Raw genomic sequence first — 14,865 nt, forward strand, 5'->3', positions numbered from 1 at the left:
CTCAAGGACAAAGCATTTAAATGGCTGGAATCCTTTCCAAAGGAAAGTTTAGCAACCTGGGAAGATGTGGTTTCTTGGCACTTGGCAAGATTCTATCCTCCTCAACGGATCAACAGGTTGAGAGCTGAGGTACAAACATTCAGGCAGCAGGATGGTGAGATGAAGCATGGTGAATGGGTGCAGTTGCACATTTTCTATGAAGGCCTTTTGTATGAATCAAAGAAGGCAGTAGACCACTCATCCGGGGGATCTCTGAACAAGAAGAAGACCATTGAAGAAGCCATAGATGTCATTGAGACTGTAGCAGAGAATGACTACTTCTATGCTTCTGAAAGAGGCAATACTAGAGGAGTGATGGAGCTGAACAATGTGGATGTACTGCTAGCTCAAAACAAGAAGATTACCAAGGAATTATCTGACCTCACCAAGAAGATGGAGAGGAATCAAGTAGCAACAATCACCGCTTCAGCAGCAACCCAAGAAGGGGTGAATGAAGAAGCAGAGTGTGATCAGGAATAAGCCAACTAGATTGGGAATTCACCTAGGCAGAATCATGACCCATACTCCAAAATGTATAATCCTGGTTGGAGGAACCACCCAAACTTTGGGTGGGGAAATCAACAAGACCAAGGCCAAGATCAGAGACGCCATAACCCCAACAATAATGCAACTCACCAACACTCAACACAGAGGTCATACCAATACCCACCCAACAACACTTCTCAACATCCATACCAAAGTCAAAATGGCCCTTCTCATCCTTCCAATCTCAACTCTCCATCATCGGAAGAAAAACTATCAAGGATTGAGACTCTACTTGAAGGCATATGCAAGGAGATTCAAGATAACGAGGTGTTCAAAGAGGAGGTGCGAGCCAATATCAAGAATCAGGGAGACACCATCAAGAGGCTGGAATTTCAGGTGGGATACCTATCTGAGAAGATTCCCAAACCTACCGATAGCTTCCCAAGTGACACAGAGAAAAATCCGAGAGGTGAAGCAAAGAGAGTCAGATGGTAAGATTGTAAGATGGTTACTATAAGTGATAAGGAGACTGAGGAAGAGCCGAATAAACCATCAGAACAACCTGAAGATTGAAGAGAGGAACTTTTGTGTGGTCTAGAAATTTGCGGATAAATCCTCGTTGCAAGTATAGTTTCTAAACCTTCAAAAGTCCTTTCTTACAAACGTTTTGGTTGTCACAAGTAACAAACCCCTTTGAAATTGATAACCAAAGTATTTAACCTCGGGTCGTCTTTTCAAGGAATTGCAGAGAGGTGTTCTTATTATTGGTTATGCAAAGGTATGTTTTGGGGTTTTGGATCAAGGTAAAAAGTAAGAATAGCAATGGCAGAGGAAATAAAATAATAACAACAAAAAATAAACTCTTGGCAAGGTATTAGAACTGGAAGTCCTATCCTAGTTATCCTTATCAATTTTGATGAAAATTGGATTTTTCTCCCATTTTGTTAACCTCTAACTATGAAGGTAAGTTAAGTGGATGAATTAATTCTGATTCCTCAAGTCCTAGTCTTTCCTTGGAAAAGTTAGAGTTAGTGGAACTCGAATTAATTCTTGAAGAATTCTAATTTTCAATCAACAATGAGTTTGATAACTCAAGCGTCACCAATTAATTAACCAAAGCCAAAAAGGGAAAATATCTAAATTAAATTAAAAGCATTTATAAATGAAGCAAAGCAAAATTAAATCTGAAAATACTTCGAATTGCATTCACAAAAGAACTTAAATCTGACATGGACATTCATAAATTAATTTGGAGAAATAAATAAAATAAACATTGAACCTGGGATTGAGAGTCACTCCTAAAACTAAGAGAAGTCCTAAATCCTAATCCTAAGAGAGAGAAGAGAACCTCTCTCTCTAGAAACTACATCTAAATCCTAAAATTGTGAATGTGAAAGCTTGTTTTTTGAATGGATACAATCTCTCTACTTTATAGCCTCTAATCTGTGTTTTCTGGGCCGAGAACTGGGTCAGAAACAGCCCAGAATTCGCTGGTTGCGAATTCAAACACGCTGATTTTTGTCACTGCGACGCGGCCGCATAGAGCACGCGGTCGCGTCACCTAGAGTCAAGGCAGCTATGGCATATTATATATCAAATCGAAGTCCCGGATGTTAGCTTTCCAATGCAACTAGAACCGCGTCGTTTGGACCTCTGTAGCTAAAGTTATAGCCGTTTGAGTGCGAAGAGGTCAGGCTGGACAGCTTAGCAATTTCTCCAACTTCTTGTATTCCTTCCACTTTTGCATGCTTCCTTTCCATCCTCTGAGCCATTCTTGCCCTGTAATCTCTAAAATCACTTAACACACATATCAAGGCATCTAATGGTGATAAGAAAGGATTAATATTAGCAATTATAAGTCCAAAGAAGCATGTTTTCAATCAAAGCACATAATTAGGAAGGTAAATGTAAAACCATGCAAATAGTATGAATAAGTGGGTAAAGAGTTGATAAAAACCACTCAATTGAGCACAAGATAAACCATGAAATAGTGGTTTATCAAAGATACATCGGCAAGAAAGCAGGAAGAGAATCATCAAGAAACCACAATTACACAGAAGGAGCTGCTGAGACTCTATGCACCCTTTCCCCAATTACTCGATGGTGGTGTAGAGAAGAGAATATACTCAAAGTTTCTTGACATATTTGCATCTCTCCATGTAAACATACCATTCATCAAGGCCCTCCAACAAATGCCCTCATACATTAAGTACATGAAGGAGCTGCTGACCAGAAAAAGCTCACTCAAGGGAGGACAAACCATAGTGATGAATAAGGAGTGCAGTGCTCTCATTCAACCAGAGCTGCCTACAAAAAGGAAGGACCCAGGGAGTTTTCACATCCCCTGTACCATAGGAGAAACAATGTTTGATAAAGAACTCTGTGATCTGGGAGCCAGCATCAACTTAATGCCTTTATCCCTTATGAAGAGGCTGCAAATCAATGAGCTGATGCCCACAGACGTAGTCATCAGGCTGGCGGACAAAACTCAAAAACAAGCAATAGCAGTGGTTGAAAACGTGCTGGTGAAGGTTGGGAACTACTTCTTTCCCACAGACTTTGTCATACTGGAAATGGAAGAAAGTCATCTTCACCCAATCATATTGGGAAGACCATTCTTAGCTACAGCCAGAGCGCTCATAGATGTGGAGCGAGGAGAGCTAATACTGAGGGTACATGATGAACAACTCACCTTCAATGTCTTCAAACCCTCACAAGAAGCAAGTCAGGAAGGCAAGGAACTAAGGACAGAGCATGACAGAGCAATGGTGGGAGAAATAAGCATTGAGGCACAAGCTGTACACTCAGGAATTCCTTTGGGTGATGAACAAAATAATCAGCAGCTGTCACAGCTAAAGGAAACTCAAGTGGAGCCAAAACCACCAGAATCATATGGGACCAGCAACAAAATCCCCCTAAGAAAAGAGACCACAAAGAGCAGGATAACAGCAAAAGAAACAAAGAAGAAGATACCAAGGAGATAGAGGAACAAAAAGATCCCTATAGAAGATTTCTCTCAAGGGGATAAAGTGTTCTCAGCTTACTTCCTAGATATCCCACCTCATCTCCCCACCATCCCATCTCAGTTACCTAAGGGATCACCATCAGCAAAGTTCTCTCCTTTAAACAAGGAAAAGTAAATTGCAACAAACAGAGAAGTAAAGGATGACTTGAATCAAACCGGATCTTAAAACAGAAATGTAAATGAGCATGAAAACAGTAAACAGGGAATGGGAAATGGGAAATCCGGATCTCAGGACCCAAGAGACTAGAAAACCAAGTCTAGATCTCAATGCCTTCCTAGATCCAACAAGAACAATTGCAAAGGAAATGCAAATTGCAGAAAAAGTAGATGAAGAAGCAATTAACCGAAACTGAAATTCAATTAAGCAGAGAATTAAACAAGATCCCAAGGTGAGATTGAAACAGAAGTTCTTCAATTCTCCACCCAGGATTCGAAGCAAGAAAATTAAAGAGTGCTGGGCAAGAACAAGGAAGAAGAGAGATCAATTCTCCTCCCCAATTCTCTTGAATTAAAACAACAATGCTAGAATGTAAAAGTGAATTCCCAATCAAAACCGAAAAGAAAGCTCTATATCAAAACTAAAAAGGGAAGCTACTCTAAAAACTTAAATCCTATGCTATTTATACACTTTCTTCAAATGGTCTTCAAGCCTTCAATTGGGCCTTTGCTCTTGATGGAATTGGGTTGATAGAGGCCTTGGTTGATTGCTCTTGGAGTTTGGAGAAGAACCAAATTGAACCGGGTTGGAATTATGAAAGCTTGAGTAAAAGTTGGAGTAAAAGTTTGAGGCTAACTTTTACTCCGACTTTTCACATCAGCCACCCTCTTTTGCTGATACCAACGTTGGGGAAAAAGTTAGGGGTCAAACTTTTGCTCCAACGTTGGCCTCCCCTTGCACACTCATGGCGCCAACGTTAGCCAAAAAGTTAGAGGCTAACGCTGGCGCAAACTTTTGCTCTCCAGGGTGTGTTTTTCATGCGCCAACGTTAGCCAAAAAGTTAGGGGCTAACGTTGGCGCAAACTTTTGCTCTCCAGGGTGTTGATTTGTGATGCCAAAAGTTAGCCAAAAAGTTTGAAGCTAACTTTTGCTCCAGCTTTTTGCCCAAAAGTTAGCCAAAAAGTTTGAGGCTAACTTTTGCTCCAGCTTTTTGCCCAAAAGTTTGCACAAAAGTTTGAGGCTAACTTTTGGTCCAGCGTTTTGCCCCCTGGTTCATTTTCAATTAATCCAAAAGTTTGAGCTAAAGTTTGAGGCAAACTTTTGCTCAAACTTTTTGTCCTCTCTCCCTCCTAGCCATTCCTTATTGCTTCAACCTTTCTCCAAGCTTTCTTCACCTATCATTAATCAACCAAACACATCAAAGAAACAATTAGAACAGGCAGAACTCTTCGACGAACACATGGCATTTTTAGAAGGAGTTTACATGAGCCAGACTGGACACCAGGTGAACACTCAGGCCAGGCTCGGATACTTAGTCGGACAACTGCCTATACTACATCCGGGAATCATAAGCTATGAAGAAGTGAAGGATGAATTAGCACGAGAAGAAAGAGAGAGGGTAGAAAAGAGTCATGAATCAGTAAGGAAGGCACTTGAAGATTGGAAAAAAGCTAGACTGGCACGTATGCAAGGAAGCACAAGTGGACACAAAGAGGACAAACAAGAAGGAGAGCACGAATAACCCCATGAGTAAAAGGTGGTGGAGTTCCCTCATTGTTCCATCTTTCTTTTTCAAGTCTTTTAAATAAGGAAAATCATGTATGAAATAGAACATGCTTCCATAGTAGCTTAGAAATTTTCAATTCTGTCTTTAAGTTTGCTTTTGCCTAGGTCTATGCTTGCTAGTCAAATTGCCTGCCTTCATTTTCATCTTGCTTATTGTATGCTTGTCGTTTTAAGTCCAATAAAAAGAGATGTTATGAAAGACCAGAGTGATGTTCAAGTTGTGGAGTAGGTCTTTAAATTTGTGGTATAGTAATCACTTAGCTAAGTTGGTTCACCAACAAGGTGGAAAGGCAACTATCTGTCCTGAATCATATACTTGAAACACACCCCATGAGACTAGCTAAATAATAAGATCCTAATAAGAAAAAGGAAAAGAACAATAAGTGTTGAAAAAGAAAGAAAAGTTAATAAAGAATAAGGCTAGGCACCAAGGGCTTGAATCTTGAGGGATGTGTATGTGGTGCTCTTGTATCAAGGATCTGCTTGGATGAATAAGTTCTTAGGAGTGCTTCATCACTTGGTAACTTAGGTTAACTAACCCGGGATTATCAACTGAAAATCCACTATCAAGAGCAACCTTGCTACAGAACATTTAGTAACCGAAAGAGGTGCTGGACACGAAGACCTCAAGGAAAGAAAATAACAAACCATGTGCCTGTGGTGTGCATGTATGGGGGAGAGAGACTTGAGGGAGTAAGTCCTTAGGGGTGTTTCAACACCTAGCACCTTGAACCAATTGGTTCGGGAGTGTTGGCTGAAAGCTTATCTTAAAGAGTCGCCCCCTCACAGAACACTTAGCCTAAGGAAGAAATAAACCTTGGAAAGACAAAGGGATCAATAAATAAAAGTCTCAAAGGGTGCAATCAAGTGAGTTTTCCAAGGCATGATAAAGGTCTGAAAGCCGGTAAAGGAATGAACCTAAGTTGCTATGCATGAAACCCATAAAAACAAGAACATGACTTCCACAATAATGATTCATTCCTCTTGTCATTTCATTCATCGTTCTCTTGTTCCAGTACTTGCTTAGGGACAAGCAAGCTTTAAGTTTGGTGTTGTGATGTTAGGGTATTTTGGCCAGTTTCACTGACCTTTTCTTTATGGTTTTAAGGAAGTTTCATGCATTTTCTTAGGAAATAAGCAAGTTTTGGGTAAATAATCACTTACATCTTGATTCAATCAAACATTGTGAATTTTACATGATTTCATGAGAATTATGCATGAATTAAAGGACAAATTGAATGATGCATGTCTCATAACTTGGATCAGAGCTTTGATGCACTTTATTGCTTGATTTCAGGATAAAGGAAGCAAGGAAGAACCACGTTAACAGCCACGTTAGTCTAGCTAACATAACCACTAACGTTAATGAGAAAAGTGATTGTCAGTAACGCCTTCGTGAGCCATCATAGCCCACGTTAGTTGCCATAGTTAACTAACGTGGAAGCTAACGTGGAAGAGAAGTCGAACTCCAACGTTAGCGGTAAAAGTAAGTGCCACTAACGTTCCAAAAGGGGCAATTGGCCACGTTAAGAGCCACGTTAACTTAGTTAACGTGAGCTCTAACGTGGAAGAAGAAGATGATGCCAACGTTAGTGACACTCACCTTTGTCACTAACGTTGGATTGAGCCACGTTAGTTGTCACGTTAATTACATTCACGTGGAAGCTAACGTGGAGAAGAGGGATGATGAGCCAACGTTAGTGACACTCACCTTTGTCACTAACGTTGGAGATGGCTATCAATACCACATTAGAAGTTACATTAACCTAGTTAACGTGAACTCTAACGTGGGAAGTAGGGGCGTTCTGAAGCGTTAGTGACAAAGGTAAGTGTCACTAACGCTCTCGAAGATTTGGCAAGCCTACGTTAAAGGCCACGTTACTATTCTAACGTGAACTCTAACGTAGGGAGAAAGGGGTACTCTTAACGTTATTGAAAAAGGTAAACCCCAGTAAAGTTTGTGAAGGGCCAAGGGTCAACGTTAGTGGTCACGTTAGTGCCACTAACGTTGAAGTTAACATGGACCACTTTAGGTTAGGAACGTTAGTGAAAAAGGTGATTGTCACTAACATTCTCAACCCCACATTTTCACTTAACGTTAACACTACTAACGCCCTAAGCTAAAGTCCCTGGCTACTTCACACTCTCTCTGCAAGTAAAGCTGAGCCCACTGAAGAAGATAACTGCTTCAACTCAAGATCCAAAGGCCCATATCCAAGACTTGAAGAATCAACTAGAAGATGAGAAGAGTAGTATAAATAGGGAGAGCTTTGAACTAGAAAAAGGAGCTTTTGGGCATTATTAGAATTACTCTCTGTATTTTACTTTCTCTGCACTTCTAGTTTAACTTTTAGAATGTACTCTCCATCTTTGCTTTCATTTCCCAGAGCTATGAACAACTAAACCCCTTTCATTGGGTTAGGGAGCTCTGTTGTAATTTGATGGATCAATAATAGTTTTCATTATTCTTCTTCTATCTTTTCTCTTGATTTTACGAGAAAGCTTTCAATCTTCATCCAATTGAGTAGTTATCTTGGAAAAGAAGCTATTCATACTTGGATCTCTTTTGAACCTTGGAAAACGGATGAAGAGATCATGCTAGAAATGTTTTCTCATGTTGGACCAAATTGGGGTTTGGGCGGATATGGTGACATATAATTCTCCCAATACTTTGATTTGGAAATACATGTGGTATAATCAGTGACCATACTTCGTCTCTTCTCATGAGCAATTAGACCAAAGAATTGGCTATTGATCTGATTTGAGAGATTGAATTACCAAGGAATTGGAATTCAATCACTTAAGATTGCCAAGGAGATCAATGAATGCATTGATTGAGGAAGAGATAAAAATGAACTTGATCCGGAGAATGCAACATCTCCTAAGACCAATGAATTTCCCATTTCTGATCTTACCCATTCTCTTTACTTTATGCCATTTACTTTCATGCTAAACTTCCCTTTCCCATTTAAGATTCTTCAATTTACTTCCCGTCATTTATTTTCTGCTATTTACTTTCCCGCCATTTAATTTCCTGTAATTCTCAACTCACTTTCTGCTTAGCTCAACTAGAACATTCTTCCAATTAAAGTTGCTTGACCAATCAATCCCTGTCGGATTCGACCTCACTCTACTATGAGTTTTTACTTGACGACAATTCGGTATACTTGCCGAAGGAAATTTGTTGAGAAACAAGTTTCCGTGCATCAGTATCCGCTCTAGTCGCTCAAGTGTATGGGGTTGATTCACTCAATTCTCCCCTAATCATGCTTTCCAAGATTTGTTTTTCATCTAACAATCAACAATTACTTTATGCATGCATACAAATATCATGAGGGCTTTCTCATAGGTTGTAATGGGGCTAGGGTCAATGTAGGATGCATATGGTCAAGTGGGCTAGAAATTTGAATCTTTGATTAACTTAAACTTCCCACCTAACCTATGACAACCTATACAATTCTAAACAAACCTAACTACCCATTCTTTACTTTTTCACACACTCATGCATTCTCTTTTTTATCACCACCCATATGCATTGACTTTTATTAAACCTTACTTTGGGGCACTTTTTGTCCCCTTTTTATTGTAATTCTTTTTCTTTCTTTTTCTTTTTCTATATATTTTCTTTTTCTTCTTATATATATATTTTTTTATTTTTGTTTTTCTCATTTTTTTTCATTATTTTTTTCTTTTCAACTAAAATATATACAAGAACATCAATGCATATGGTTTACACATGATTAATACATGAGTATGTACCCAATTCCCATGATTTTTTCAACAAAAACGTAAACACACTTTTATCTCTACCCAATGTTCCCAACTTTCCCGAAATCAAGTAATGAACACTCTCACTAGCATAAGCTAATCAAAGATCCAAACAAGGGACATTTATTGTTTTTCACTTAGGCTTGTAATGTGCTACAATTAAGAATAAGTGGGTTAAGCATAGGTTCAAATTGGTTATCAATGGAAGATAAAAGGTAGGCTATTTGGGTAAGTGAGCTATTTGAACAATGGCCTCAATCATATAAATGCATGTATACACAAAATAATGGACATAAAGAATCAAACAAATCAAAGATTACACTCATAGGAAGAGAATAATGTACACAAGAATGAAAATAAGTGGTCATATGATGTAACCACACAATTAGGCTCAAAACTCACATGCTTGTGTTCTTTGCTTAAAACGTAACCCACAAAGTGTACAATTAAAGCAAGTTCTAAAAAAATTTTTTCAATCAATTGGGGTGCCCTATAGATAAAATCTTTGGAAAATATCATGATTTTGACTAAGCTTAATATATACATATGCAATGCAACCAAATATCCTAAAAGACCTAAAAATGAAATACAAAAGTGTTGGGATTAAAAACTTGTCACCCAAAAATGCCGAGCGGTCCAACGACCTCCCTACACTTAAAGATGAGCAAGGGGGTACGGCGACTTTCTTAATTGCTACCTTCAGCTGGTAGGTCAACCGATTGCTGCGTGTTCTTCCTCCCGCTTCCATTTTTTTTCTTATGGTGTATTAATCATGAAAAACAAAATAAATACCGTAAGATGAGAAAATACAAAAGCAAGGAAGCGTGAATTGTTGGAATGAGGTAAATAACTAGAATTAAGTGAGTGAATTGGTGTGACATTGATGAAAAATAGTTGTATGGGTTCTAACTTGCATGTGGTTTAGAACTCACACCCTAGTATTTAAAAAATCATGTCACAATTATACAAAAGAAAACATGCACTTCACTCATTCTAGTGTGCTTGAGATACTTTAATAGACTTCACTACAAGAAAAAAGGCCTGTCGGCACCCTTTTTTCTTGCCACGCTTTTAAAGCGTGCCAAAAAGTGGTCTATGGGTACGCTTTTGCGAGGGTGACCACTGATTTGTGATTTGGCCAAGTTTTTTTTGCCACGCTTAAAAAGCGTGGCCATAGAGAGAAATCGGCACGCTTTTATGAGGGTGGCCACTTATTTGAAATTTGGCCATGCTTTTTTATCGCCACGCTTAAAAAGCGTCGCCATAGAGGGAAATTAGCACGCTTTTGAAGTGTGACAAAATGGTTTTGTTATCGTTACATTTTTAAAGCATGGCCGTTTCCTCTAAATCTTTTGACACGCTTTATAAGCGCGGCCACAAAGTTCAAAAAAAAAAATTCCACCCATCTTAATTCGAAACAAACAGTTTACACAACAAAGTGAACAAACCCCCTAACAACACTTCCTTTCTTCGAAACACACCCTCCTCTTCTTTGAAACAATGCCTTAAAAGCGAAAACCCTAACACAGAGCTCATCACCCTAACGGCGGCGGCGCTCTGCACCTAACATAGAGTTCATCGCCGGTGCTCTCACTCTCTCCCCCAATAACACTCGTTGGTCTTCGTTCCAACCCTCTCTAGCAATCCCTCCGTAGGTGCCACCTCTGCCGGTGTTCCCTGCGTCGGCGCTCCTTCCGTCTCTCCTGTAAACACCTATCCTTCCTTCGGCGGTGACTCACTCTGGTAAGGCCTCCCTCGGCGCTCACTCTCTATCACAAACCCTCCGTCGACGCTCACTCTCTCTCCATGGTTCAGCACCCGCCGCGTTGCCGTCTCCCTCTCTGAAGTCGTTGCGCCGCCGTCTCCATCTCCGTCACTCGTCGCACCTCCGTCTGCCACGTTCAGCGTTCGCAGCACCGTGGTAAATTATCTGTTCAAAATTTTTCTTGATCTTATTATTTGTTTTTGAATTTGATTTTTGTTTTGATCTTCTTGGTTCTTCATTTTTTTCTGATTTTTCTAAATTTATATTTTTTGTTCTTATCTGATATTTGGTTTAGGGTTTTTTTTTCTAAACTTCTTGACATTTGGTTCTGTTCTGGCAGGCTAAAAGATATCAATTATTTCTTCAGGAGTTGACAGCATTGGTTGGAGTAAGCGGGGCTGGAAAAACCACGCTAATGGATGTCTTGGCTGGAAGAAAAACTGGAGGTGTTGTGAAGGTAAAGATTTTCTCCCTTCATTTTTTGTTATCGTTATTATTTAAAAAAAATGAATGCGGAATATGCTGGAAAAATCGGCAAGTTATCTTGATGAATATGCAATATTTTGCAAGAATTTAAATCTGTTTGTTTGAAGTCTAACCCCTGCTATTTTTATTTTTCTTTAACTAGGTTCTTCTACAGCTAGATCTGTTTCTCAATGAACTCACCATCATGTTCGAGCGCAACACCGAGACGGGCTCTGTTTGGGTTACACTTAAACGATGTGTGGATGTGTGTTAGTGTTGGCTTCTTGGTTGATCAAATGTTTTTGGTTTTTTATTTCTGCAAACTGAATTTAGTTCATTATGCCTCCTTTTCATGTTCTTGGTGTGCCTTTAGCATCCTTGAAGTCTAAAGCTGTGAGGAATAAAATGGCCGCAGCTGGTGAAGTGATTGACTATAAATGCCTTATTCTTTTCACCAATGGGAAGAAGACAATTTCTACATCAGTACGTATCTCTTGTATATATTGAACTCGTCATTTTAGTTTCTCAGTCTGCTTTCAGAACCTTCATGCTTGGTGATGCAAGTTTCAAGTAGTATAAACTTAGATTATCCTTTGAGTAGTTGTAGGCATAAAACTCCTCTAATCCCTTGGCATGTTATTCTTCGATCCCATTCATAATGATTGAGTGCTCTTAGTTAGAGTAGATTAATCACCAAAAAGATATAAAGTGAAAGAGAGAATAACATAAAAGTAGAATCTCAAACTAATTCTCAATAAAAAAAAGTAGAGATCACAAATCGATCTAAACCAATTCAATTGTATATTTTTTTGCAACAATATAAATTACTTCTGTTATTTAAATAAGTGCAGCCGCTCTGCTGGCCGTGTCGGGAAACCTGCAGTTAGATGGACTGAGGTTCACACATTTTCTTAGCTGATGAATTTTTGTTTCTGATGTTGTTTCTTTCTTTATTAATCCTTTAATTTCGGGGAGATTTCAGATACAAAGCTGGTTTGAGGATAGGCTCCAAGACTTACCAGATGACCCTAATAATGAATTGATGATTCCCGAAGACCCTGAATGTAATAAGGAAGGTGAGCTCTCTTGAATGCCTAAGGTTCATAGCATAGCTTGTGCTTGTGCTTTGCTCGAGAAGTGCCTATCACTGCTGCTTAAGTATGCTGTAGCCAATGTAGTTTCTGTTAAGATATTCTTTTTTGACTATTTTATTGCTTTAAAATGTCTCATAAAAACTGAAATTTGGTTAGTTGCAGTGGAAATGGATTGTGACTTAAAGCAAGCTTTAACTAAAATGTTAGTGATTTGAACACTGGATTTCTTTGCTTTAGGGAAGACTTTGTCTGATAATTATGACTATTCAGTTCTATTCCATTCTGTTCTGTTCTGAATTTGTTGCTTAAGTTTGAAGATATTGTTTGTTTGTTTCTTGATCCTCACTTCTGTTTCCCTTCTTTTGTTGTGCCTATTACTGTTTGAATCAAATCTTCCGCACCCATGGCCAACTGTAATTGAATTTTGCATTGTAGCCTCGTAAACATATTTTTTAGATGGAACTTCAATTACTTGTTTCGTTGGTGGTTCTTTACTGAAATATATGCGGACTATTCTTCACTTATTAATTCCTATTGTTGTTTTTCTTTTTCCCCTTCCCCATTTTTCTCAGGATTTGGTTACTGAAAATGAATTTGAGAAAAACTGCTTGCTAATGTGATTTCTCCAAGTGATATTGGGGTCACTTTTGATGATATTGGGGCTTTAGAAAATGTGAAAGACACCTTGAAGGAGTTAGTCATGCTTCCTCTACAGACAATGCTTGCGAAAGAGACAAAAGGAGAAAAGATTGAAGATGGGGTTGGGAGTTCCTACTCTTCCATTTACCTTTGTAGCTCACCTTCTAGCAGTGGCTGCTATTGTCATGGTCTGGCTTTGGAACATACACTTCAGGCGTGGCTTTTTTCTCCTACCATTACATTGATGAATTAGTAGCTAAACTGATTTGGGACTGGGTTTAGTTTTTAATACAATCATTTATATATAACACAAGATAATCATATAATATTACACAAGTTGAAGTTACTAATCTATATTAAGCCCTTATATATCTTATATTTGTGACTATTATTATATATAAATTGTCAATATATAGTTAGTGAATTACCCCTAACTTACGTATTCCTTTTTCTTGATACAGATCCATCCTGTTCTTATGCTAATTGGATTAATAATCATGGGAGGTGAAGGTAACCAAAAAACTTTCACAAGATACCGTTTTATGAACTAATGTGTAACTATTTCTACAATTCTCTGTTGTCTTCAACTTGCATAATTATTATAGGTCTCATATTTTTTCCCTTTATATTTTTCGGTTACTTGTAGCTATCATAACTTACAAAGCTCTACCCATGAAGAAGGAAATTAAGAAGTTGATACATCTTATTCTCCACGGAATTGCACTGATACTTGGAATAGTTGGAATTTGTGCTGCCTTCAAGAATCATAATGAAAGTGGCATCGCCAATATGTACAGCTTGCATGCATGGCTTGGCATTGGAGTTATTTCCCTTTATGGGATTCAGGTAAAACCATTGAAATCGTAGATTAATTAAACTTTAAACAGCTAAACCTACGTGCATATAAGAGTTTGGCATGCATTAAGAAAAATACACAATGAGAAATTTTGTTATAATAAGGCTTGCCAAAATGACAAGTATCAATCTTAACGCTGTGACAAATTAAATAAATAATTCATCATATAGTTTAATTCAATCTGACATCACAATGATTTTGAAGTATAATCTCTATTATAACAGAGTAACTTCTCATGATTTCCAGTTAGATAATGGTGGAGGACAAGTTTGTTTTGGACCAATTTTGTCCTTTGTATTTTTATTTAATGATAAGAATGAGATTTATTCTTTAATTAATACACCTGCATGCAGTGGATATTTGGGTTTGTGATGTTTTTCTATCCTGGAGGGAGTGAATCACCAAGAAGTCAATCAATCCCATGGCACGTGTTGTTTGGGCTGATAGTGTATGTTCTGGCACTTGGGACAGCTTCCCTTGGGTTCTTAGAGAAGCTCACATTCCTGGAGAGTTCAGCAGGTGTGGCTAAATATGGTTCAGAGGCACTCATTGTTAACTTCACTGCCATTGTCACCAGGGAATACTACTCTTTGGCCCCCTTGGTACTGGAAAGACAATGCTTGCGAAGGCTGTAGCAACCGAGGCTAGAGCCAACTTTATTAACATTTCAATGTCTAACATTACTTCAATAGTGTGTTTTAGATGTTGTAAATTTTACTTTGCAAAGTGATGACTTTGCAGTGAATTTATTTTCTTTTCTTTTTATTTTTTTAATTTTCCTGTGTGAGTTTACGTTTGTATTTTTATATAAAGTTTATTTTAATAACATGATTTAGTTTTTGCATAATAATTAGTTATTTAATGTTGATTATGCTGGCTTTCACAATGTTAAAAAGCAGTATGAAGTGGCCTAGTGAAGGGTTTAAGGGTTTATGTAGCCCCAGACGATGACATCTATAGTGGTTGCAAACTCCTTATTGCACTTATTCATGTTTTTAATTTCCA

The 14,865-nt window shown here is 38.3% G+C and overlaps 1 pseudogene; it reads left to right on the forward strand.

Annotated features, from left to right (window-relative positions):
* Nucleotides 13,121–14,380, forward strand: LOC107610107 (annotated as a pseudogene).

The sequence above is a fragment of the Arachis ipaensis genome, chromosome B01, assembly GCF_000816755.2.
Source record: "Arachis ipaensis cultivar K30076 chromosome B01, Araip1.1, whole genome shotgun sequence".
NCBI lineage: Eukaryota > Viridiplantae > Streptophyta > Magnoliopsida > Fabales > Fabaceae > Arachis > Arachis ipaensis.